Consider the following 24457-nt stretch of genomic DNA (forward strand, 5'->3'; position numbering starts at 1 on the left):
GAGAAGGTAATTATCTGTTTTGTGTTTATTTAGTTTTACAAAAAGAAAAGAGAAAGGAGAGTAATGAAAATGGATAAAGGATACCATGTATAAGAAGCCTCAGTAACATGGCCTGTAAACTGGAGATGCAGATCGAAGTAAAGAAGAATCTCAGTTCAAAGCATTCTCTTCTTCTCATTCTGTTCACTGTCTGTCAAACTGGATAAGCTAAATCACGCCCACATCTAGTGAGGACAGAACAAATGGTCTTACCTGTACACACTGCATATCCACCGGATTGCAGCCAGAGTGGATTCTGCCAGGGGCCAGGTAGGGCATTACAAGGGAAAACCATCAAAAACCATCACCTCAGTCTTTTTGTCATTGAACAGATTTATCCAGAGGAGAGATGCATCAGTACAAACGATTTCATCCTTTAAACCTGGACTCTGTGAACGGCTGACTGTACGATGTGCTAAAGAATAGAAAACATTATTTCCCATCAGACCATGAGCAACATTCAGGCATGTAACACAGTTACACTTTTATTTTTTACATATTCAGCAGAGAGAGTTAGCTGTGTGCACTACTAAAAAAGGCTGTTCCAATTCTCAGCATCGCTCCTCTCTTTTCCTGAGTCCTTAGCAATTCTCCCTCTCACGATGACGTTTTCCTGGAGGCTAAGGAAAGAGTTTAGGGAAAGAGAACAGGCGCTAATTTTGAGATAACACCCCACGTGGCTACGTTGTGCAGCTGAGTCACGTGACCACGCAGCAACAAATCACAGCAGAGCCGGAAAAGGAGGCGAAGCAAAGTGTCTGTGCAGGAGAGGAGAGTCGAGCAGAGAGAGCTGCTTTTTCATGAAACGGGATGTAAAATACTAAATTTACAGGAACGTATACCACTACCAACGTTTGGATCGATATCTGCATCGATCTGCACACCCTTGTCTCCTGGATTGTAGCTGAGATCAGCGTGAACCACGTGGGTCTCTGCTCCGTCTCTGTGTTTCTTAAGACTTCCAGCTTCATCACGGAGTTTCTCTCGGCTTTTTGTGGGCTCATCTAAAGGTAAGCACCGAGCTAACTTTAATGTGGGTTCCGTTTATGTTGAGTTTAGCTCTGTTGAGAATAATAGATTGCTTGGGATACACTGGAGTTAGACAGACTGTAGAGTTTGATTGCTTGCGACATTATGAAATGGCGGTTGCTAGGGGGTAAGAATGCATATAGAAAAATAGTCTTGGAATATGAACAAAAGGATGGGCTGCAGGGCAGGAGAACAGCCAACCCAGGACAGGAAGCCACAGGTACAAGCCTGGGGGAGGGAAATCAGCCTTTACAATAGGACTTCATAGGATGATCTCCAGATGCATCTGTATTTTATTTTCTTCGCGCGAAAATAAAGACTGTTTTTTGAAGTAAAAGTCTCCGCCTGATCGCTACCATCAAAAAGAATCCGTGAAAGCGCCGTACTTCTTCTTCTTCTTCTTCTTCTTCTTCTTCTTCTTCTTCTTCTTCTTTTTTTTTTAACACTATGTAGTCTTAATGTTTATTACGTATTATGGTATACACAAATGCAATAAGCAGCAGGTGCTATAGGCATCTACAAGCAACTGTATATACAATTCTAACATGTGATTAACTATTAGTTACTCAGTGTCACCCTTTCTATGCAAAACTAAGCAACTGAAAATAATCAATACTGCCTTAAAAGTGCACATGTGTAATTTATATAATTACGTCACCACATCTGATTAGAGTAACATTAAGCAGTTTTATATTACACAGAACAACCACAACAGAGCTCTACAATTAATAACATCTAATATCAGCTACTCTGACAATGAGCTGAACATCACTAATCATTACCGGTGCCTTTTTTGAGTCTCTCTGCTTTCCTCTCAATTTCTGTACATTATTTAAAACTCTTAATAAAGTTTATTACTAGTTTATTGCACTTTTTGCAATTTATGTAATTACTACACACTTAATGCATACATATTATTAAAATCTGGGCTATAATGGTTGTATTGATGTATAGCAACTTGAAATGCTCCCAAAAATGGCTCCACAGCATGTAAAAATATAATATAAACTCTGGTGGACTATGTTCTATGGTAGGTCTTAAAGGGTTAAGAAACACCAGAGAGACTGAAGCTCATCACATTGATCAAGCAGGACTCATGATCTTCACCAGCAGCTCCCTCACAGGGAAATTTTCTGCACTCCTCCGTAGGCCCACTGCAGGAGATAAACCCAGCATTTCATGAACACTGTGATGGAGACCTTTGGTTTGTGTAATGTTATAAATACTCTGATACTCCCCAGAGGCTCCGGACTTTTACATAAAGATATTATATTTAGTCCTGTGGAAAGTTATATATTTAAGTATTTAAAAATATATGATCCTCTCTGGTTACTCTGGTATGAATAACTCTGAATCACTTTATAGTAAATAGCACACCATCTGCAAAAAACTGTGAAAGAATTCCAGATCACAAGTGTAGCCCTGGCTATATAAGTAGCTCATTATTTAAATTTGTTCATTAATATTGATAGTTAATTGCAAATGTTTAATGTGTTCAAGAATGTATACAAATGCCTGCAAAGTATGTGATGTGTGTCAGTTAAATGCACAACCTTTTTATTTGTATTTTGAGGTTTATGTCATTATTTTTGATATGGTATTGATATGTACTACAGCTCCAGTGAGACCTGAAGTAGTCTCAGGTAGAGGGGTTGGAGTAAGTGGGGAGCCGTGTGCACTCTGCAGGAAGTGAGAGAGACGAGAGCTGAACAGTGTCGAGTGAACGCAGAGTTCATAGAAGGGCGACAGACGTATTTTCGGGTTGACGGATAGTTAACTGGAGTCGAGAACTGTTGTACCCTACTGTGAGTAGGAGGAGACGGACATCTTGCTGGCGTGTCAGAGAGGTCCCTTCTGCTGGTGTGCTGAAGTTATGTGTTCAAGTGGGAGCACGTGGAAAGGACGACTGTGAGTGCTGCTGCCGCGGCCTGCTGGTAGCCGTGACCCAGTTTCACCGCTATCCTCTTGAACTGCCTGGAGGTGTGAGTACTGTTGTTGCACGTGCTTTTTATTTTTACTGCTTGGCAACAAGTGAAGCGACCATATTGTTTTAGGTCCCAACGCACCCGAGCCACGACTCAGGCCTGCAACGAGGGGTTTGCTAGCAGAAAGACTGTAGCACTTGAGGTGTGTGTGTTTGGTGAGAGTGCGTGTGGGCCCACAATATGATTTGATTATTTTGTTTCTGTTGAGGTAGATACCTTACCATTGTTTAACAAACTTTATTGATTTTGCTTATTTTCTTTTGTGTTGTTAATTAAGCATTCACTAAAGTGGAGTTAACTTTATAATTGACCTGCTTGTGTGTGATTTGTTTCCATATAGTGTAGTTTTATTGCATATTTAATACCATAAGCATTAAAAAGGGAGTATCAATAGGAAAGTAACAACAGGAACCCAGGGCCCCTCTCAATAGAACGTGGGACGGGTGTTACACAAGTTTGTAGTTCAACATACAAGTGACGACCTTTGACCTTCATCGGGTTTTATTTAATTGTGTCAGAGAAACTCAAACGTGCTCTTCATGCAGCTGAGTACATCAAGTGTTTAAAACAGAAGCTGTGCAGGTCTGAGATCTGCAGCTCTCTGAAACACCAAACATGTCCTTTTAATGCTGATATACAGTGACACAGCAACAGGGGTGATTAATCCTTTTGTTTTTTTGTCTTTAACTTTATCAATAAAACAGCTGCAGCTTTCACCGACAGCACATGTGGTACTTTAACCTTTGTACTGTTTTCATCATAAAGCTGATTCTTCTGTCCTCACACACTCAGGATCTGAAGTTCTTCTCTTACATTTTCTTTCAGTATTACAGTACACTACAGTACATTAATCCATAGTTCCTGATTAATGAGGAGTTACTGAAGTACAAGCTTTAAAAAAAAAAATGTTACTGTCTTTACAGATGTGGCAAGAGACTAAAAACATGCTGTAATTTTAAGATATTTAATAATCAGCTCTGCACAGGAGCTGAAGCAGGGTGCAGCCTGTTGCTTTTACAGTATAATACTTGTAATAAAAGTACAGTAACAGTAATTAGTGACTGAGTAGCCCAGAGCGTTTCTCTTGATTTCTTTAGTCGGTGTAAATTCATTCACCTGCGCAGCTAAACGAATCCTGACAGCCGCGTGCTCATCTTAGCTAGCTAGGTCTCAGGACCTAGCTAAGGACGGTAGTTACGCATTAGCTGACAAACACATGTAACTTACTGAAAAAGTGCAGCGGGGCCTCGGGTCCTTCTGTCGGGTAGTCCAGTTTATTGAAGAACACCTCAGGATGTCAGGTTAAAACACTCGGTCATGTTTTCGTAGCGTAAACGCTGGCCCTCCTCTCAGATACACAAGTTTCAGCTGCCAGTCAAAGCTGTTATGATAATGTTTCCCCCAATTTAACATCGCCGCGGTAGAAATTAGAATCAAACTTATGGGAATGGCGACCCCTTGGACAGAAATCAGCGTGATGAGAACTATTGAAAACTAAAGAAAGAATCTTTGGAAAAAAATTATCTGAGGAGAATAAATTTATTTAACACTTCCCCCATCGGACCCCCACCCCACCCGCTAACATGGAGCAAGTGGGGTTTATGATCTATACTGCAGCCAGACACCAGGGGGCAATAGAGACGTTTTGGCTTCATTTTTGGGGTGCTGTCACATCGTCCATCTTTTATACAGTCATTGGGTAAAACCCAGAAGTGGCCATGTACAGCCACCATATATCAAACACTTCTGAGCTAAATTTTACAACAGACTGATAGATCTTTCCTCTCTATCGATGCAGTGTACTGTACTCTTTACTATTGTTGGGCAATAGACCCTTTTAAACAGTGTAAACCCTCTCAAAGGAATTTACAATTATCTTTACTGTGTCCACATCAGTGATTGGGGAAACCAAAACAATCACATTTAACACTGGAAGAACTACCTCATTCTTTAGGTGCTTCAGGCATGTTTGAGGCCTATCAAAAATCCCTCAATGAAATGTGACGAACCCCAAATCTTACGTTTAGGGTGTCAAACAATGTGTCAGAATTCAGTACACATGTCAAAAGAACTCACAACTATTATTGTTTCCTCGGACAATGAGGATCTAATGCACTTATGCATCAGGAACTTACATGCTAGGAAAACAGTCTCACTACCATGCAAAATGTACAGAAGTAATTATTAGTCAATTAACTGTGAAATGCACATGCTATAATTACTCCAGTCACTTTTACTCAGGCTCAGGAATCTAAAAGAGTTTGATGTTCGGAGAGTCATGTAAATGCATAGGGTAGAGGTTTAATACCTGTACATGAACGGTTAATCCCACAAATCATAGTTTAAAAAAAAGCCATGGAAAAAAATCATCATGAAAAAACTCATGGAAAACATAGAAAGCATTGTTTAATGTTAAACCTGGATAAACCTGGAATCCCTCCTTTTGACACATGGTCTCTCCCATGAGTCAACTCATCAGAACTAGGGTTAGTTAGAAAAGGGTTAGTTAGATCATTCCTCAGGCAATATCAGGGCTTCTCCTCCGGAGTAATTTTGCTCCAGCCCTGTAAACCCTGTGTTAGAGAATAAAATCAGTATTAATGTCTTGTTAAGTGGGTCTGCCTGGAGCTCGCATCCACACCAAAATTACCTAGAAACAAACATCAGTGAGTAAATACAAACTTCACACTTGCAAACAACTGTTGGGTCATAGGAGTAATGAGGCATCCCACACCACAGACACAAGTGTGCCATGTGCAGTTATTTCCCCAAATCATTAAAAACACTCCTGTTGCCATAATTTGCCCAAATTATGGATCATTCCATCTGTTCAATCAAAACTGTCACTCACTTGTTTTCACACTATGAGCTCAACAGTGATATGATAATGAGCCCAACACTAAGATGTTCTGTGTTCACTGCACATCCTGCTTCACCTTCACTCATGTCTGTCTGTGCCGAATCCTCTACAAAGACCCTCAGAGAAAAAAAAACAATAGCAGTGGAGCGTCCTGGCGGTCAGGTCTGGATCATCAGACTCCAGAGGTGCTGCTGTAAATCATGTGGTCAACCCTCCTTTTCTGTGAAGGAAGTAAGTGCACTGTTACAAAAAAACAAAACAAAACCATATTAGGCCTTGTTCAGGACATGTCTAAATATATATTTAAAAAAACTGTCTTTCTCTTACACAAAGAAAACAACCCAAACCTAACTGGCAGAATCAGTCTGGTACTATGACAAAACCCCCAAATCCGCCAGAAATCACAGGAAAAGTTTTGCTTCCTGGTGAAACAACATGCTGTAGGGATTAGAATCTGCCATGCAGTGTTGCAGTCGCTGCTTCTGGCTTTAGTTGATGACTGATGCTTACATGGTCTGAAATCAGACTTAAGAGTCACTACCTTTGTTCATGTTCCCCACATCATATTTACTGGTTGCCCACAAGTGCTCAAGAATATCACACGATTCTGGAAAGTCTGGGGCCAACTGACCTAGTTCCACCTGCAAGATACACAGAGAAATTTCTCCCCCTTTTGATTAGCAGCTGCACAGTTCACACAACACTAATTTTCGCCATTAAATGCTTCCTAAACACTTCATGGCAGTATTTCATCACTAGAATGTGAATTCCTTCCCCAGGTCTGTGCTTTTTCACTCCTTTTTCATTTTCACAGACCCAATCATTGTATTTAACTTTTCTTCTCTTTTTTTCCCCCAACACAAAACATGTGACATGTTGTCGTGCAAGCTTCACCCATACATCAGGAACAAGAAACTCATTTCAACCCTCTGTTACATCTTATTCACTTGTTTTATAATCCAGTCATCTTTCCCTGATCTAGTAACAATCAAGTAATTTGCATATCAGCTCATAACCCACTAAGTTGACAGGACAACAGAAATGCATGTTCAATATATTATCACAAAAGAGAATTTGGTCCATACAGTAAATTATTTGTCCTGCACCAATCAAGCAGAAAGCATCTGACAATTTACTATATTAACAACTAAATTTATTGTCTGATCACTGGTTGGTCAAACCAGAATCTCTCCTCTTTTTCTTTTTTTCCCCCTTTCACCAAAAGTTTCACCTATTGTCCTGCAACCTGGAGAGTTAATTGCCAGCAGTGGATACAATTTACACTATTTTAACACTGACGACAGATAACAAGCTGATCTTCATTGCATGTGTGTGTTTGTGTCAGAAAGGGTCTTATTGCCAAATGTTGAGCAGGTTTACAACATTAGGAAATTGCTGCGGTACTTAGTGCAAAAATACTGTCATATAATGCTTAAATAAACATAAATATAAAAATTAAAAGTGCTAAGTAGATAGATAGATATATACATGATATATACATGAGTGCAGGTGGTGATCAGTGCCAAACATGGAATGATGCAGTGAACACAGTGTAGGGTCATGTGTTAGTGGTGGGATGTCATGTGGTTATTGTTCATGAGTCCAACAGCAGAGGGAAAGAAACTGTTCTTATGGCGAGAGGTTCTGGTGCGAATGGACTGGAGCCTCCTGCCTGAGGGGAGCAAGTGGTTGACAGGGACGGATTTTCTCCTGTCACTTTCTTGGCCTTTATAGCTTCGTCATATTGCACTTTATGGTGACGTTTAAGGTGGTTATACAAATTCGTAGTGTTAGCTTGCGGTCCTGCTACTATGGCAAAACACAGCTTGCAAATTATGTCTTTTTGACTCTCATCATCTTCTTTGAAACCAAAAAACTTCCACACGGAGGAATGAGAACCTTTTCTTGGAAAAGGTTAATGTTACAGTGGGGTTGTCATTCTCACCGCCTTCAGCGAGCTTTTCCTCTGCACTCATTATGTTTTCTCCCCTCAGGCAGTTTCTCTCACGTGCTCTTAGAGCTGGGCGATAGAATGATAACAATATGTATTGTGAAATAACTTTTTCTCGATAGAAAAATTTAACTATTGCAATAGGCCTCACCGCTCTAGTCCTCTTAAAAAAAAAAAGAACAGCCAATCCAAATTAAGTAGTGCAGAGCTGAACCAATCACAGCCGCAGCGTCACGTCACGTGACTTGTTACGTACAGCACAAGTGCCAAGCCACATATGTGTATTTGTTTTGGGAAGCAGCCAGCCGCCGTGTTGCCCGGGTAATGGAGGAAATGAGTGTGCCAACTAGAGAAAAATCAACCGAGAGCATGATCGAAGGTTATCGGAGAATAAAACCAATGATGGTTCCAATGCCGGAGAGATTGTCGAACGGAAGAGCCATAGAAGTTCCGTAGTGTGAAGGTATTTCAGCTATTTCAAGTCAAACAGAGTAGCGCGCACTGTAAATTGCACCGAAAGCAAGTCTGGAAATACAATAAACCGGTCCATGCTCAATCTCTGACTGAAAGCGCTAATTCGTCATTCATCAAACATTGTTTAAACTGTTTGAAAAGCTAAGCTATACAACAAGGAGAGATTGAGAATTTCCTTTTAATTCTCAGTTTATTTGATATTAACAAAAGTTAGTCAATTTTGTCTGTTCTTCTGTAAAACAAACTAAGATTTATTTTTAGAATTAATAATTTCTAAGTGGAATTGACAATTTAGTCTGTTTTGTTTGTTCTATTTTGAAACTTAAACGCTTTAGCGGCTGCCTTTTGTGTAGTTTGCAATATTTGCCTTTGTTTAGCTGAAAAAGTCTCATGTTTCTTAAGTACATCTACCCTGTTGAAATTATGGGAAATAATTATTTAAATCAAAAAAAGCTGCTGATTATTTCACATTTTACTTACAAATATAGTTATTTGGCTTATATCGTGATATATATCATTATCGTCTGAAATGAAAAAAGAAAAAACATATCGTCATATGAAAAAATCTCATATCGCCCAGCTCTACGTGCTCTGTTGTTTTTTCCCCCCTGCCCGCTGGCGTCTGTATCACATGGTATGAGGCTCTGCCCTTGTCATTTGTTGAGCATGAAGAGTGAGCGCTTATTTTCATGTAGATTATGTCCCAGATCAAAATGCGGTGCAATTGTGGGTTTTTTGTTTTTTTAAAAAACATTGTCATTTGGAAATGAGATCACATAAAAGTATGAATTGAAATCGCGATTTTCTAACATTTAGTTGATAGCATTATTTAGGGCTGCACAAACAGATTTTTTATTTTTTTATTTTAAAGATTTGTTATATAAGGATACCACAGGCTGAATTGTAGATGGTGCTGCTTGGGTCCAAACTGTCATACAATATGAAAAATGAGAATATCATGGAATGCTGTCACAGTCTGGCAGAGGCAGACTGTATGGAGTGATGTAGAGGAGCCAAAATGGAACGTGAAATAAAACTTGACCCCGATCTCGGTAGAACAGAGGTTCATGGCAAAGCCGTTCAGGGGGGCCGACCCGGAGGTCGACAGCATAGCAGTTCAAAGGTTCACGGGGTCGGCCACAAGTCCAACGGTGGCGACGGAGGAGATCAGGGGGCCGACCACGTGGAAGGTGGCAGCGGCGAAGCAGGCACGGCTGGACAGCTTAGCTGACGGCCGGTGGTGATGTGGGCGTGTACATGGACCCTCGGGTGGCTTGGTGGGGTCCCGGCCATCACAATGCCCTATACCTGCAGAAAAGGCTAACATTGTTATCTTTTTAAGAAGAAAAAAAAATTTAAAAAAAAACCCCCAGCTAAACATGAGGTTTTTGGACAAAGTGTGTGTTCTCCATTCTTTAAGCACTGGTTCGAGCACTGTTTAAGCACCGGCACCGTTTCAAAAGTACCGGTTTGGTACGGGTATCGGATAAAACCTAAATGATACCCATCCCTACTGCTGCATCGACATGGACATGGAGACAGGCGGGAGACTCAACATGCCAACTTTAACTCCTGTAGCTGGTGTAGGGAGAGCTGCGTCACACAGGGGATGGAGTGGTTCAGTCTGCATTCTGGGCGGCTGCTGCCTTGGCAGTGAATGGGAAACTCCTCCAGTTGTAGCCAAAACAGTTTTTGTGATGCTCCGATAAACGCTCCACAAAAAACGGATTGGCAGCAATAATCCAACATAGCTGGACCTGAATAGATTCCTTCTCCACCTTCTGCAGAGAAGATAATCCAAAATCCATGGAGCTGTGCGACGTGGACACTAAACTAAAAAAAGTTTGTGAAATGAATGTCTGCTGGGTCCCACATGGTCAGATCGCTCTGTCACAGTCTGGCAGAGGCAGACTGTATGGAGTGACATAGAGGACCCAAAATGCTGACAAAAATGGAACGTGGAACAAAACTTGAATTAGCAAAAAGTGAGCCGTTTAATGAGGCTGTTAAAAAAGAAAAAAAAATACAACAAAGGCAAACTGAAGTAAAACTAACATTAACCTAAACTGAAAGAACTAAACAAACAACATGAAATCTAAAAGCATGGAGACAACCTGACAAAAAACAACCAGAAACACAGACTAAATACACACATGGGTGATTGGGGGAAGTGGAAACACATGGGGAAACAGCTGACACTAGTCTGACATAACGAGACAAAGGAAGCAAAGCTGACTACTCTGACATAGGATACAGACCTTCAAAATAAAACAGGAAACATGAGACGCAGACATGACATTACAAACTTGATAACATAAGACACGCAGCATGAAACACAAAGGGTGAGGGAAACTTAAATACAGGGGAAGAAAATAAAAGAGGAATCTAATAACCAAATGAACTTCGCTGACCTAAAGAACTTAAACATAAGCCATAAACATCAAAAATGAACTAGAATTCAAAACACTGGTTCAAAAGACCCAGGAACGTGACAAATGCATAAATAACTGAGCTGCTGAAGCAGGTATATAGTGCCGAATCAACTTAAAATTAAATTAACTTAAAACAATTCAGATTAGCCTTGAACGTTTTAGCAATCTCCCTTACATGCTTGTCAAATTTAAGAAGTAGATCAAAAATTATTCCTAAAAACTTAAAATCTTTGACCTCTTTTATTTCTTCGTTCCTTAACTGGATATGAAACTCATCGTTTATCTGATCATTAGGAACAAGAAACTAAGAATCTGTTAGTCTCACTCATTTAAACCCTCTGCTGCATTCTGTTCACCCCTGCTATCATTCAATCATCTTTCCTAATATAATATTAGTCCACTAGTTCATATATCGCTTCTCATCTTACTAAGTGAACCGAACAACATAATAAAATCAGAAACACAGGCTTAAAATACCATCTGGTATTCATGAGCTTCATTGCGTGTGTGTATGTGTTAGTAGGATTAAAACATTCTGTGCTTATGTATGTCATTTTAATTACTTTCCCCTTTTTCTGAAACAAATCTCTTTTTACTACACCTTGTTTCAGAAACATCTAAAGAAGAAAGTCTCTATTGTAGTCAGGCACAGCTAAATTCTGCTTGTGAGTTAACCTAGCCAACCACACTGTGTGTTGTTAACGCCTTCAACATGTACCAACTCGTGATGTGTGCCACTTCCTCTATGTCCTCTATTTGTACCACCATATGGAGGACCGCAAGAGCCACACACACATCGAAATACAGAATTCTTAGATGATGAATTGTAGAATAAATTCTCCATTTGTAAAATAATTTTAGAATTCCACATTAACAAAGTGAGTTTTGAAATGTCTTTTTAAAAACCTCATTACTATCCTAGGGGAGCTAGGATGGTAATGAGGTGCTTGGAGATGTTGTAGGTGGCTGAGTTTATACTGCTACCATTGAGACTGATCAGGACTCCGTCTTTGTGGATCTATGGAAGTCCAAATATACAGGGTGTAGCATCCCCTGGGTAAAAGCGGCGATATGCAGGGGGGTCAGTGATGTTTCCTTTCAAGTTCTTGTAGGCAACTGATGACTTTCTTTTTGTAGTTGCTTCTGGGGTTTCACCTTGAAGCTTCATAGGTATTGTTGTCACTGAGGAGTTTAGTCATGTTTATTTGCTCTGCTTCTTTTTGTCAGGGATAAAATACAAATATATACTTTTTGTGTCCCAGCTGAGTAACAGGAGGAGAAGAGTGGTGGTGCAGCAGAGGATAAATTTCAGCCATTTGGACTCAGCTCAGCCACTACAGAGGAAAGAATGTCTTCAACACAAAAGGTGAGAAAAACATCACAGTTACTCTGTTATTGAAACTGTGTGTACAGCTTGTTGGTTTTTAAAAACCTGTTAACAGCAGCTTTATCTTTTCCATCCTGGGCTCCTCCATATATACAGAATCTACATTCACAACCAAAAACCACAGAAGTTACAAGAAAATACAAAGATCATATTTCCTACACACACTGAAACAACAATATCATCAGTTGAACTCTGATTTTTTTCTGAAGTAAAAGAGTTTCACTGATGATCAATATTTCTTCAATAATGTCATTTTGTACAACTCTCATTGTAGCAGATCATTGTAATGTGATACTATCACCAGAAGGTGGTGGTAACACACCTACAATGTGCTTTTTGACATGTTTGATTCCACCAATGGAGGGAGTTTCAGTTTGTTGCACGACTGAATTTCACTCACTGCCTGTGTTTGTATCTCTGTCACTGCAGGACCAACATGGAGCAAGAAGTCAGCGCTCTCAGGAGGCCGACAAACCTTACAGAAGTAAGGGAGAGGAAACCTACAGCTGTGATGAGTGTGGGAAGTATTTTGTCCAGGCTGGAGACTTGAAAACACACCAACTCATTCACAGTGGAGTTAAACCTTACAGCTGTTACTTGTGTGGAAAATCTTTTACCCAGGCTGGAAACTTAAAAACACACCAACTCATCCACAGTGGAGTTAAACCTTACAGCTGTGAGTTGTGTGGAAAGTCTTTTACCCTGGCTCAAAGTCTAAAAGCTCACCAACTCATCCACAGTGGAATTAAACCTTACAGCTGTGACTTGTGTGGAAAGTCTTCTACCCGGGCTGGAGACTTGAAAAAACACCAACTCATCCACAGTGGAGTTAAACCTTACAGCTGTGACTTGTGTGGAACGTCTTTTACCCGGGCGGAACACCTTAAAACACACCAACTCATCCACAGTGGAGTTAAACCTTACAGCTGTGACTTGTGTGGAAAATCTTTTGTGTTGGCTCAATACTTAAAAACACACCAACTCATCCACAGTGGAGTTAAACCTCACAGCTGTGACTTGTGTGGAAAGTCTTTTACCCGGGCTGGAGACTTAAAAAAACACCAAGTCATCCACATTGGATTTAAAGCGTACAACTGTGACTTGTGTGGAAAGTCTTTTACCGAGGCTGAAGGTTTAAAAAAACACCAAGTCATCCACATTGGATTTAAAGCATACAACTGTGACTTGTGTGGAAAGTCTTTTACCCAGGCTCAAAGTCTAAAAAAACACCAACTCATCCACAGTGGGGTAAAGCCTTACAGCTGTGAGTTGTGTGGAAAGTCTTTTACCCAGGCTCAAAGTCTAAAAAAACACCAACTCATCCATAGTGGAGTCAAACCTTACAGCTGTGACTTGTGTGGAAAGTCTTTTACCCGGGCTGGAGACTTGAAAAAACACCAACTCATCCACAGTGGAGTTAAACCTCACAGCTGTGACTTGTGTGGAAAGTCTTTTACCCGGGCTGGACACTTAAAAACACACCAACTCATCCACATTGGATTTAAAGCATACAACTGTGACTTGTGTGGAAAGTCTTTTACCCTGGCTGTACACTTAAAAACTCACCAACTCATCCACATTGGATTTAAAGCGTACAGCTGTGAGTTGTGTGGAAAGTCTTTTACCCAGGCTGGACACTTAAAAACTCACCAACTCATCCACAGTGGAGTTAAAGCGTACAGTTGTGACTTGTGTGGAAAGTCTTTTACCCAAGCTGGAGACTTAAAATCTCACCAACTCATACACAGTGGAGTTAAAGCGTACAGCTGTGAGTTGTGTGGAAAGTCTTTTACCCTGTCTGAAGGTTTAAAAAGACACCAAATCATTCACAGCGGAGTTAAACCTTACAGCTGTGACTTGTGTGGAAAGTCTTTTACCCTGTCTGAAGGTTTAAAAAGACACCAAGTCATCCACAGTGGAGTTAAACCTTACAGCTGTGATTTGTGTGGAAAGTCTTTTACCCAGGCTGGACACTTAAAAACACACCAAGTCATCCACAGTGGAGTTAAACCTTACAGCTGTAAATTGTGTGGAAAGTCTTTTGCTCAAAATAGCGACTTACAGAAGCATCTAGTTACCCATTCTGGAATTAAGGCGTACAGCTGCGACTTTTGTGGAAAAAGGTTCAGCGACAAACAGTACCGAAATATTCACCTACGGATTCACACTGGAATTGATGTTTCCTGCTGTGACCAGTGTGGGAAACTGTTTGCAACAGATGCACAGTTACAACGACACATGTTTAGCCACTCTGAGGAGAGACCTTATAAATGTGACCTGTGTGAGAAGACTTTTAAATCTCCACATCAGCTGAATAAACACCAACAGATCCACACAAGGAAGTAACTCTACAAGTGCAGTTACTGTGAGGTATGTATTTAGTTTTATCTTGTAATTGTAACCTGATTGCTTGGAACAAGTCTGATCAGTAAACTTATGGAGTTATACTGAATGAACTGTTTTGAAAAATGAAGACTCATTTTCACTCAGTAAGCTGAGTGTTGTAATGTAAACAGTAAAATGTAATTGGACGTTGGCAGAGATGCTTTTTATTTCAGGCAACGTTCAGGATAAAAATGTTGAAGGAATTCCCTGACTTACAATGTCTTTGTTTAGAAGCGGAGCGAAGCACACTGATCCATTTCTCAACCCTGTCGTCACTGTGGTGGTGGGAAAGCGTTTCTCTGTGACCTATGTAGAAAAACTTCTAATCATCAACGGGACCAAAAAACACATCAACGTAGCCACACTGGAGACAAAATGAACTACTGCAAAGAATGTGGGAGAGGCTTCCACACACCAAGTACATTAAAAATACATGAACTCTTCCACAGTGGAGTCAAAAAGCACATCTGTGACCAGTGTGGGTCATCCTTCACCACTGCAGGAGGGACACCATACAAGTGCAGACACTGTGACAAAAGCTGGTCACAATCAGGTCATCGTAACAAACATGAACGTACACACATGGAAGTGAACTTCAGCTGTGACCAGTGTGACAAGAGCTTCAGGAATCTCAGTTCATACTTCAAACACAAACGATCCCACGCTGTAAATAAACTGTTTCACTGTTACCAACGTGCAAAAACATTCACTTCATTATCTGCTCTGTGCAAACATCAGCCTGAGCATGCAGGACTGAAATCACTGGATCACAATGAATCTGAAGAGAGAGAAAGATCCTCTTCTGGTTTCAGGGTCAGACTTAAAAACCTTGAGATCAGGCTCCACAGAGTTTAGATGGAATCTCCTGTAAAGAGTGTCAGCTGATGTCACACTTGGATCTGATGAGGTAGCTCTGATTTCTGGACCTGCAGTGAATAATCCTGAATGTTACATTTAGGAAGCTGCATGTATAGATATGTATATCAAGTTTATTTTTTTTACTTTTAGGGATTTTAATTCTCTAAAATGTTATCCCTGTTACATTTTATTCTTTGTTTCCTTAGGACACAGTAGTGTTTAGTAGTTGTATTCATTTTATGTGTTACCTAAGTTAAATTTCAATCCTTCATTCATATTTAATCTTTTGCTGTTGTAAAATCTTCTCTTAAATCATTTTCTCCCAAAACTGCAAATGTTTTCACAGCAATTGCTCTAAAACTTCCAAAATGAACTAAATCTGTCCACCAGCTTTGAAACGACACCTGCTGTGACTTTATGTCCAGAAAAAAGAAACTCAAGCTAAACTGGTTTTGGGCTGTATTTCCATATAATGCCAGTTTGTACCAGAAGATGAACCAGTGAGTCAGTGTAACCTTTATTCAATTAGGCAAAGACCACATTCGTATTCACAGAGGCAGCAAAGAAATGTTGAAAGTTAAAAACAGCAGCACACATCAGGACCATTTTAAAGATCACAGATGACTACTTTTACTTAATTCAAATTCCTTCAAATTTTGGCTCCTCCTTTCACTTTAGTGTATTTACTATATCCTTGAAGTCCACATGTTGTTTTTTAATAAATTCATTTTGATCCACATGTTCTGCAGCTGTTTCCCTGTTGATTTGAAGTTTGTATTATGAAATCCTGATAATGTTAAAGCGTTAGTTATATTTCAAATCAAATCAAATCACTTTTATTGTCACATCACATGTGCAGGTACATTGGTACAGTACATGTGAGTGAAATTCTTGTGTGCGAGCTTCACAAGCAACAGAGTTGTGCAAATACAATAACGTAAACAAGAAAAATACAAGAATGGCTACATCTGAAACTAATAAATATATGTACAGTATATAATAGTATATGCATTCCTGGATGTGTATACTAAATATTTTTCCACGTGTGTGTGTGTGTGTATGTGTGTGTGTACACACATATTTTACAAGTTAAATAGAGTAAACAATAAATAAATATATAAAAATATACAGAGTTGAGACATGTGCAAAACAGTGGCATTTACTGTACAGTATGGAGTGCATAATGTTGAAGTTCCAGTAGTGAAGCTGAGTTGTTTATGAAGTGTTCAGCAGTCTGATGGCCTGATGGAAAAAGCTGTCTCTCAGTCTGCTGGTACGGGACCGGATGCTGCAGAACCTCCTTCCTGATGAAAGTAGTCTGAACAGTTTATGGCTGGGGTGACTGGAGTCCTTGATGATCCTCCCCGCTTTCCTCAGGCAGCGCTTCCTGTAGATGTCTTGGAGGGGGGGAAGCTCACCTCCAATTATCCGTTCAGAGCACCGCACTACTCGCTGGAGAGCTTTGCAGTTGTAGGCGGTGCTGTTGCCATACCAGGTGGTGATGCATCCAGTGAGGATGCTCTCAATGGCACAGTGATAGAAGGTCCTGAGGATGCGGGGGTTCATGCCAAATCTTTTCAGTCTCCTGAGAAAGAAGAGGCGCTGCTGCGCCTTCTTCACTGTTTTGTTTATGTGTACTGACCATGTAAGATCCTCAGCAAGATGTACACCAAGGAACCGGAAGCTGCTCACTCTCTCCACAGCAGCGCCGTTGATGGTGATGGGGGTGTGTACTTCTCTGCACCTCCGGAAGTCCACTATCAACTCCTTTGTCTTTGCGACGTTGAGGGTGAGATGGTTGTCTTGACACCAGTGGGTCAGGGCGCTGACCTCCTCCCTGTAGGCCGTCTCATCACCATTGATGATAAGACCCACCACTGTAGTGTCGTACGCAAACTTCACAATGATGTTGGAGTTGTCAGCGGCTGTGCAGTCGTAGGTGTAGAGTGAGTATAGGAGAGGGCTCAGTACACACCCCTGTGGAGCACCAGTGTTCAGTGTGATGGGGGATGGTAAATGGCCTGTATTTATATAGCGCTTTACTAGTCCCTAAGGACCCCAAAGCGCTTTACATATCCAGTCATCCACCCATTCACACACAGGTGATGGCAAGCCACATTGTAGCCACAGCCACCCTGCGGGGCACTGACAGAGGCGAGGCTGCCGGACACTGGCGCCACCGGGCCCTCTGACCACCACCAGTAGGCTACGGGTGAAGTGTCTTGCCCAAGGACACAACGACCGAGACTGTCCAAGCCGGGGCTCGAACCGGCAACCTTCCGATTACAAGGCGAACTCCCAACTCTTGAGCCACAATCGCCCCCATTGAGGTGATGCTGCCCAGTCTGACCACTTGGCGTCTGTCAGACAGGAAGCTAAGGATCCAGCTGCAGAGGGAGCTGCTCAGTCCTAGATCCTGCAGTTTCCTGTCCAGCTTCGAGGGAACGATGGTATTGAATGCTGAGCTGTAATCTACAAACAGCATTCTCACATACGTGTCTCTCTTCTCCAGGTGTGACAGGGCAGTATGTAGTGTCAGGGCTATGGCATCATCAGTACATTGATGAACTCTGTGTAAAGTTTGTCTTATTAAACAGTTTGATGTGAAAAATGAAGAAATGGTCTCAGAACAAGTAGTTTGAGCCATGATTTCAGATTCAAACAAATTTAACTGTTTTCAGTGGTACATGTGGAGCTTTATCACAGGAGGAGACACACTGACACATATTTCCTTTCAATTTGGTTTTCTACTTGTTTTCTATCTTTTTAGTTAATTAACTGATTTTAATTCTCAAATTTTGCCACCTAATTCATTATTTCCAAAGATATGCATGTGGCACAGTAAACTATAAAGACACATCTCCTGGATGCACTGGTATGCATCTTCAGTGATGTATCCTGGGGTCATCATGTGTTTCGGGTCTCACAACATCATACACCCTCGCCCAGGCGACCCAGCCGGGGTTGTTCAGGCCCCGACTTGCGTACCAGTAGCTACCCACGGATCAGCCCTCTTGATCCACAGCCACCTTGTGGCTTTCTCTGCCGCTTCACTCACAGCCTGGATGGCCCTCTTCTTGGCTGCCCCAGCCATGCCCAGCCGGCCTAGGACTTTGCAGAGTGATCGTCTTGCAAACCCCCTACAACCCACTTCTATGGGCTCATAGAAAGTCTTCCAGCCCCTTCCCCTGCACTCTTGCACTAGTTCTTGGTACTTTCCTCGTTTCCTTTCATTGGCCTCCTTAATCCGCTCTTCCCAGGGCACTGTGAGTTCCAGCATGATCAGCTGTTTTGAGGCCACAGAAATAATTATCATGTCTGGCCGGAGTGATGTTTTTGCAATGTTCTGAGGGAACTTTAGTTGTTTACCCAGGTCAGCCTGTAGCTGCCACTCAGAGGCTGTGTTGAGGAGGCCAGTTGTCAAATGTGGGTGCACCTGGGGTTTCTCTCCAGCTTTAATAAATCTTTCCCCACAGATGGAGGTTTGCTGGGCTTGGCAGAGTGTCGTATACTGCCTGCACTAGGAATCGGATCCGGTGGAAGTCTGCCTGCATGATCTATGCCCAGGTGACCTTGCGCTGCAATGTGCTCTCCCACCTTGTCCATGCTCCCTGCCGCTTAAGGCCTACAGCTCTACCTACTCGCTCCTCCTCCACACCTGCTCGGACCTCTTCCTGGAGTAGCTGGTGTTTCTCCTTTCCCTGTGCCCTGCTGACCTGGGCCTTTGGGAAGTACCCCAAGCCTGCTACCCCTGTTGCTAAGACCCCCACCAGTGTTTTCTGCCTTAGGCGTGACTCCGCCACCTCAACTGCCTTCTCAGCCTTCCACTTTCTTCCTGTCCTTACCTCAATACCTGCTGATGCCACCTTGCAGTCTTTAGAATCTCTGTACTGTAGGGCTTCTCGTGTGCAAGCCACCTTGAACTCATCTGTGAGACCACTGAAGGGTAACTGCACGCTGTTGCTTGCCCCATACAAGGCAGTGCTTGTGAGACTGCGGGGAAGTCCCAGCCACTTACGAAGAAAGCCACTGATCTTCCTTTCAAGAGATTCCACAGTAGTTATTGGAACTGTATAGACAAGCAAGGGCCACAGGATTCGGGGCAGGATGGAATGCTGGTAGATCCAGGCTTTAAATCTTCCAGGCAGGCCGGACTTATCTACCTTAATGAGCCACGCTCCCAGCTCCTCATTTGCCTTCTGAATGGCAGTAGAGTCTTTCAGGCTGGAGTCAAAGAGTTTCCCCAAGCTCTTAACTGGTTGTTCCATTATGGATGGAATAATGGTTCCTGAAATTGAGAACCGGAACTTGTCCGTCACCTTGCCCTTCTTCAGTACCATGGAGCTTGACTTGGAAGGTTTAAAACTCATCCTTGCCCATGAGATGAGTCTCTCAAGACCTTGCAAGATCCACCTACACCCTGGAACTGATGATGTTGTAATGGTGAGGTCATCCATATAGGCTCTGATAGGGGGCTGACGAACACCTGACCTTGTTAACGGCCCTCTGCACTCCACCTCCGCAGCCTTTACCACCATGTTCATTGCCAGGGCAAAGAGCGTACCTGAGATGGTACAGCCTGTTATTATACCTTTCCCGAGTTGGTGCCAGTCTGAAGTAACTGCCCTAGAAGTGACCCTAAGCCTGAAATTGGCATAATAGTCCAGGATCAGATCCTTGATCTTGCTAGGGACATGGTGGAGGTGTAAAGCATGCTCAACCAGTTTGTGTGGGATCGACCCATACACATTAGTCAGGTCCAGCCACAATACAGCTAGGTCGCCTCTGTTCTCATGGGCTTCTCTTTAACGTTTAACTACACCAGTGTGCTCTAGGCAACCAGGAACTCCTGGGATCCCCCCCTTCTGAACTGATGGATCAATGTAATTGTTTCTAAGGAGAAACTCAGTCAGTCTCCGGGAGACAACGCTAAAAAACACCTTCCCCTCCACGCTCAACAGTGAAATGCTCCGAAACTGGTTTATGTTTTTCGAATCCTCCTCTTTGGGAATCCAGTCTCCCTCTGCGCACCTCCACTGATCAGCAACTCTCCCTCTCCGCCATATCACCTTTAAGATCTTCCACAGGTGGAGAAGCAGCTCTGGGCAGCGCTTATAGACAGGGTAGGGTACGCCACTGGGACCTGGGGAGGATGCTGAGCGGGCTGCTTTGATGACCTCACACACCTCCTTCAAACTTGGCTCCGTCAACTTGAACTCTACAGATGGTGGGGCAGGGTTGATGAGAGCTTTGTTTGGTCCCAAGTCTTGTTCTCTCAATGGGTCACTCATGGTCTCATGAAGGAAGTTATTCACCTCCTCTGCTGAGCACTCCAACTGCCCGCTTCGCTTAACCCCAAGCAATTATTTGGAAAAGCGAAAGGGATCAGCAATAAAAGCTGCATGTTTCCTGGCTCTCTCTCTTCCTCGCCTCCTGTGCCATTCTGCTCTACGGAGGGTAATCAGCTTCTTCCGCAAGATGTTGTGCAGTTCCTCTAAAGCTTGCTTCTCCTCCGCATCAGCGTTCTTGAACTGCTTCTTAAGGCTCCTGAGCTCCTGGCGCAGTTGATGAATCTTCATGGCCCTGCGGTTCATGGTGTAAGGCAGGGGTGGCCAACCCGCGGCTCTCGAGCCGCATGCGGCTCTTTGCCTGGTTTCATGCGGCTCTTACGTTCATATCAAAGTTTGTGTTTTGATTTTTTTTATGTTGTTGTTTTAAAATGTGCGCGTTCGCTTCGCTTGAGTTCAATACGGTATTTTCATCAAATGCGCATGTGTGTGAGATGAAAATACCGCAGTTTCCCAGTAGGAGCAAGTTCGCCCTTAAAATGGCAGGAAAAAAATGCACAGCAAAAAGAAAATATGAAGATGAACACAGGACGTTTTTAACAGAGTGGGAGAGTTTATATTTTTTTGTTGAACGCAATGGCAAGCCATTCTGCCTTATATGTCAGACGTCATTAGCGCATTTCAAAGCTTCAAATCTTCAGCGCCACTTCAGCTCACTCCATGCTAACATCGACCAGGAATTTCCAAAAGGGACTGAACTTCGCAAGCACGAGTTGGCCACTTTGAAAAGTCAGGCAGAGAAGCAGATACAGTTTTTCCAAAAATTTACGAAGCGGTCAGAGACCATAACGCTCGCATCCTATCAGCTGGCTTGGAACATTGCACGGGCTAAAAAGCCATACAATGAAGGGGAGTTCGTTAAAAAATGCCTCAGTGATGTTGTTGAGATCTTGTCTCCTGAAAACGACAAATTAAAACGCATGGTATCAGACGTCCAACTGTCCCGCCACACTGTTGAACACAGAATATCGGACATTAACACGGCTATTGAATCACAGTTGCACTCTGACCTTCAAGCATGTGAGTATTTTAGTGTCGCATTGGATGAGAGTTGTGATATACAAGACAAGCCTCAGTTGGCAATATTTGCACGGTCTGTTTCAAACGATTGTGTGATCAAAGAAGAGCTCCTGGATATTGTGCCATTAAAAGACAGAACCCGTGGCATAGATGTGAAAGAAACCATGATGGCTGCATTTGAAAAAGCAAATCTGCCCATAACGAAATTAACTGCAATAGCCACGGATGGAGCACCAGCCATGATGGGATCTGTGAACGGGCTTGTGGGGCTGTGCAAAGCTGACCAAACTATTCCTGACTTTTGGAATTTCCACTGCATCATCCACATGGAGCAACTCGTGTCTAAATCATTGAATTTAGATAACGTCATGAAGCCTGTGATGGAAATCGTCAACTATATCCGCACACATGCGCTTAACCACAGGCAATTCAAGAATCTCATCGCTGAGCTGGACCAAGGGCTTCCAGGTGACCTGCCGCTGCACTGCACTGTGAGGTGGCTGTCAAAAGGCCAGGTACTCTCTCGCTTCTTTGAGCTTTTGGATGCCGTGAAACTGTTTATGGAAAAGAAGGACAAGGACTATCCCGAGCTCTCGGACCTCAAGTGGATTATGGATCTGGCCTTTTTGGTCGACATGCTGTGTCACTTGGACAGACTGAACCTGACCCTGCAGGGTAAGTTAAAAATGCTCCCTGACCTAGTGCAAAGTGTGTTTGCGTTTGTCAACAAACTGAAGCTGTTCAAGACACATATTCAAAAGGGAGATTTAACGCATTTTCCCACTCTGCTAAAAGCCAGCGGGCAAGTCGCCAGTGCTGCCCTGAGTAAGCAAAGAGCCAGATATGCAACGCTGATTGAAAACTTGCACGAAAGCTTCGTGACCCGGTTCCATGATCTACAATTGAAAAGGCCACAGATTACGTTCCTCGTCGACCCATTTAATGCAGAGACCGGCTGTTTGAAAGTCCCGCTAGTCACAGATGAAGCTGCGGCTGAGTTGGAGATGATCGATCTTTGTGAAGAGGACCAATTGAAACCTGCTTTAAGGGAAGGGACCATTGAGTTCTGGAAAAGTGTGCCAATGGAAAAATACCCCAATGTCAAACGGGCTGCGCTTAAGATACTGTCAATGTTTGGGTCAACATACGTCTGCGAGTCTGTGCTTTCTACCCTAAAACATGTGAAATCAAAGCATCGATCTGTTCTGACTGACACACATGTGAAAGAATTGCTTCGAGTGACAACAACGGAAGACAAGCCAGATTTAAAGAGGATTGTTCAAGGCAAGGAATGCCAGAAGTCCCACTAAACAACATGCATTATAAAAGTAAATGCTATTGTAGATTATTATATTTTTGTTTGTGGACTTGGTTGAACTGAGAGTTTGTGTGTGTGAGACAGTGCACACAATGTTCATTGTTGAAAATGACTGGCCTGTGGTTTTAGTACTGTAGGAGTCCATTTCTGTCATTATCATGTTGGTGTGTGACATTTACAATAAATCTGGCTGAGCAGAGATGTGTGTATTTTGTGTGTGTGAGAGAGAGAGAGAGAGAGAGAGAGAGAGAGAGAGAGAGAAAAGGATTGGTGATGTTCATGTGTGCCCATGCGTATGATGTGGCTCTTTGCGGTAACACAGTAAAAAAAAAGTGGCTCTTGGTCTCTGACTGGTTGGCCACCCCTGGTGTAAGGGGTCTTGTTGTTACACTTCTCGATCAGACGAACCTTTCTGAGGCGTAGCTGACTATGATGGTGGTCATTGTTTTAAGCCTGCTGTCGGCATCTCTTTTGGCTACAGCTTGTATGATGTTGGAGACATCCTCATCAAACTTCTGCCACTCGCTCCGGCTGCTGGCTGTGGCCACTTAATCCGCTGTTGTGGAACTACACTGCTTGGATTGGAACAGTCCAGTGCATAGAGGGACTGGGCTCTGTGGGGTGCCTCCTGGCCAGGCTCCTCCTGCGTCTCACCAGGTTCAGGACCTGTGCGTTGCACCTCACTCTCCCGCTCCAAACATTTCATTCTAGCCTAATGGACCTTTAGGCCACGCTGGTTCTTACACAGCTTGCCGCAGATACATGTCTTACTCGTAGTCCTTTCATTGCGTTGGTCGTTAACCTTGAGTCCGTCCGATTGGAGACCTCATCCTCCCCCCCTCTCGGGATCTCCTGGGGGTATCTTTCTTTAGGGCTTTCCGTAGCTTTTTGGGGTGCTTTCTCACGAAAACTGCAGACCGGGATGCTAGCCCACCCTGCCCCTGGAGCCATCTTACCGAGCTGTCATCTGTCTCTCCAGTAGTCACCAAACTTTCTTGGTTGTCACCTAGTCTCTTCCTAGGCATCACTGGCTCAGCCAGAGTTTAACTATAAAGACACATCTCCTGGATGCACTGGTACGCATCTTCAGTGATGTATCCTAACAGTATCTTTAGCAGTAGCTCGGGACCTGACGGTAAATGTTTACTTTGTCTCTCTGAGATTTACTGATAGAAACCTTTGCAGAGAGAACAACACAGTATGAACTGTCTTCTCACAGGTACTGATAAAGAAACAAATATAGAGTTTCTCTTAATTCTGCTTCAGAGTGTTTTCTGTAATCTTGAACTTCACATTTTAAGTTTGCAGATGGTGAGCTAAAGTTGCCAGAATGTAATTTTCCTACAAAAATACAGGCTAAGTGTGTACCTG

General features: G+C 42.7%; 2 long non-coding RNA genes and 1 pseudogene across 4 annotated transcripts; 1 reads left to right on the forward strand and 2 right to left on the reverse strand.

The window, feature by feature from the left end:
- The first annotated feature begins 769 nt into the window (after positions 1–769).
- LOC112430926 (uncharacterized) lies at positions 770–16502 on the forward strand. 2 transcript variants are annotated; one of them, XR_003022243.2, is made up of 4 exons: positions 770–1049; positions 12033–12136; positions 12587–14527; positions 14774–16501. It is a non-coding gene; the product is annotated as an uncharacterized LOC112430926 (long non-coding RNA). The 2 variants fall into 2 exon arrangements; XR_013094829.1 differs by lacking the exon at positions 770–1049 and adding an exon at positions 2617–3050 and having other exon boundaries at positions 14774–16502.
- On the reverse strand, positions 9127–10441 carry LOC143414311 (uncharacterized). 2 transcript variants are annotated; one of them, XR_013094830.1, is made up of 2 exons: positions 9899–10441; positions 9127–9646 (listed from the first exon to the last, which is right to left on the reverse strand). It is a non-coding gene; the product is annotated as an uncharacterized LOC143414311 (long non-coding RNA). The 2 variants fall into 2 exon arrangements; XR_013094831.1 differs by having other exon boundaries at positions 9805–10441.
- Positions 16503–18331: 1829 nt separating the features above from the next.
- Positions 18332–24111, reverse strand: LOC106674699 (uncharacterized; annotated as a pseudogene).
- Positions 24112–24457: the final 346 nt, after the last annotated feature.

The sequence above is a fragment of the Maylandia zebra genome, linkage group LG3 (genome assembly GCF_041146795.1).
Source record: "Maylandia zebra isolate NMK-2024a linkage group LG3, Mzebra_GT3a, whole genome shotgun sequence".
In the NCBI taxonomy this organism is placed as follows: domain Eukaryota; kingdom Metazoa; phylum Chordata; class Actinopteri; order Cichliformes; family Cichlidae; genus Maylandia; species Maylandia zebra.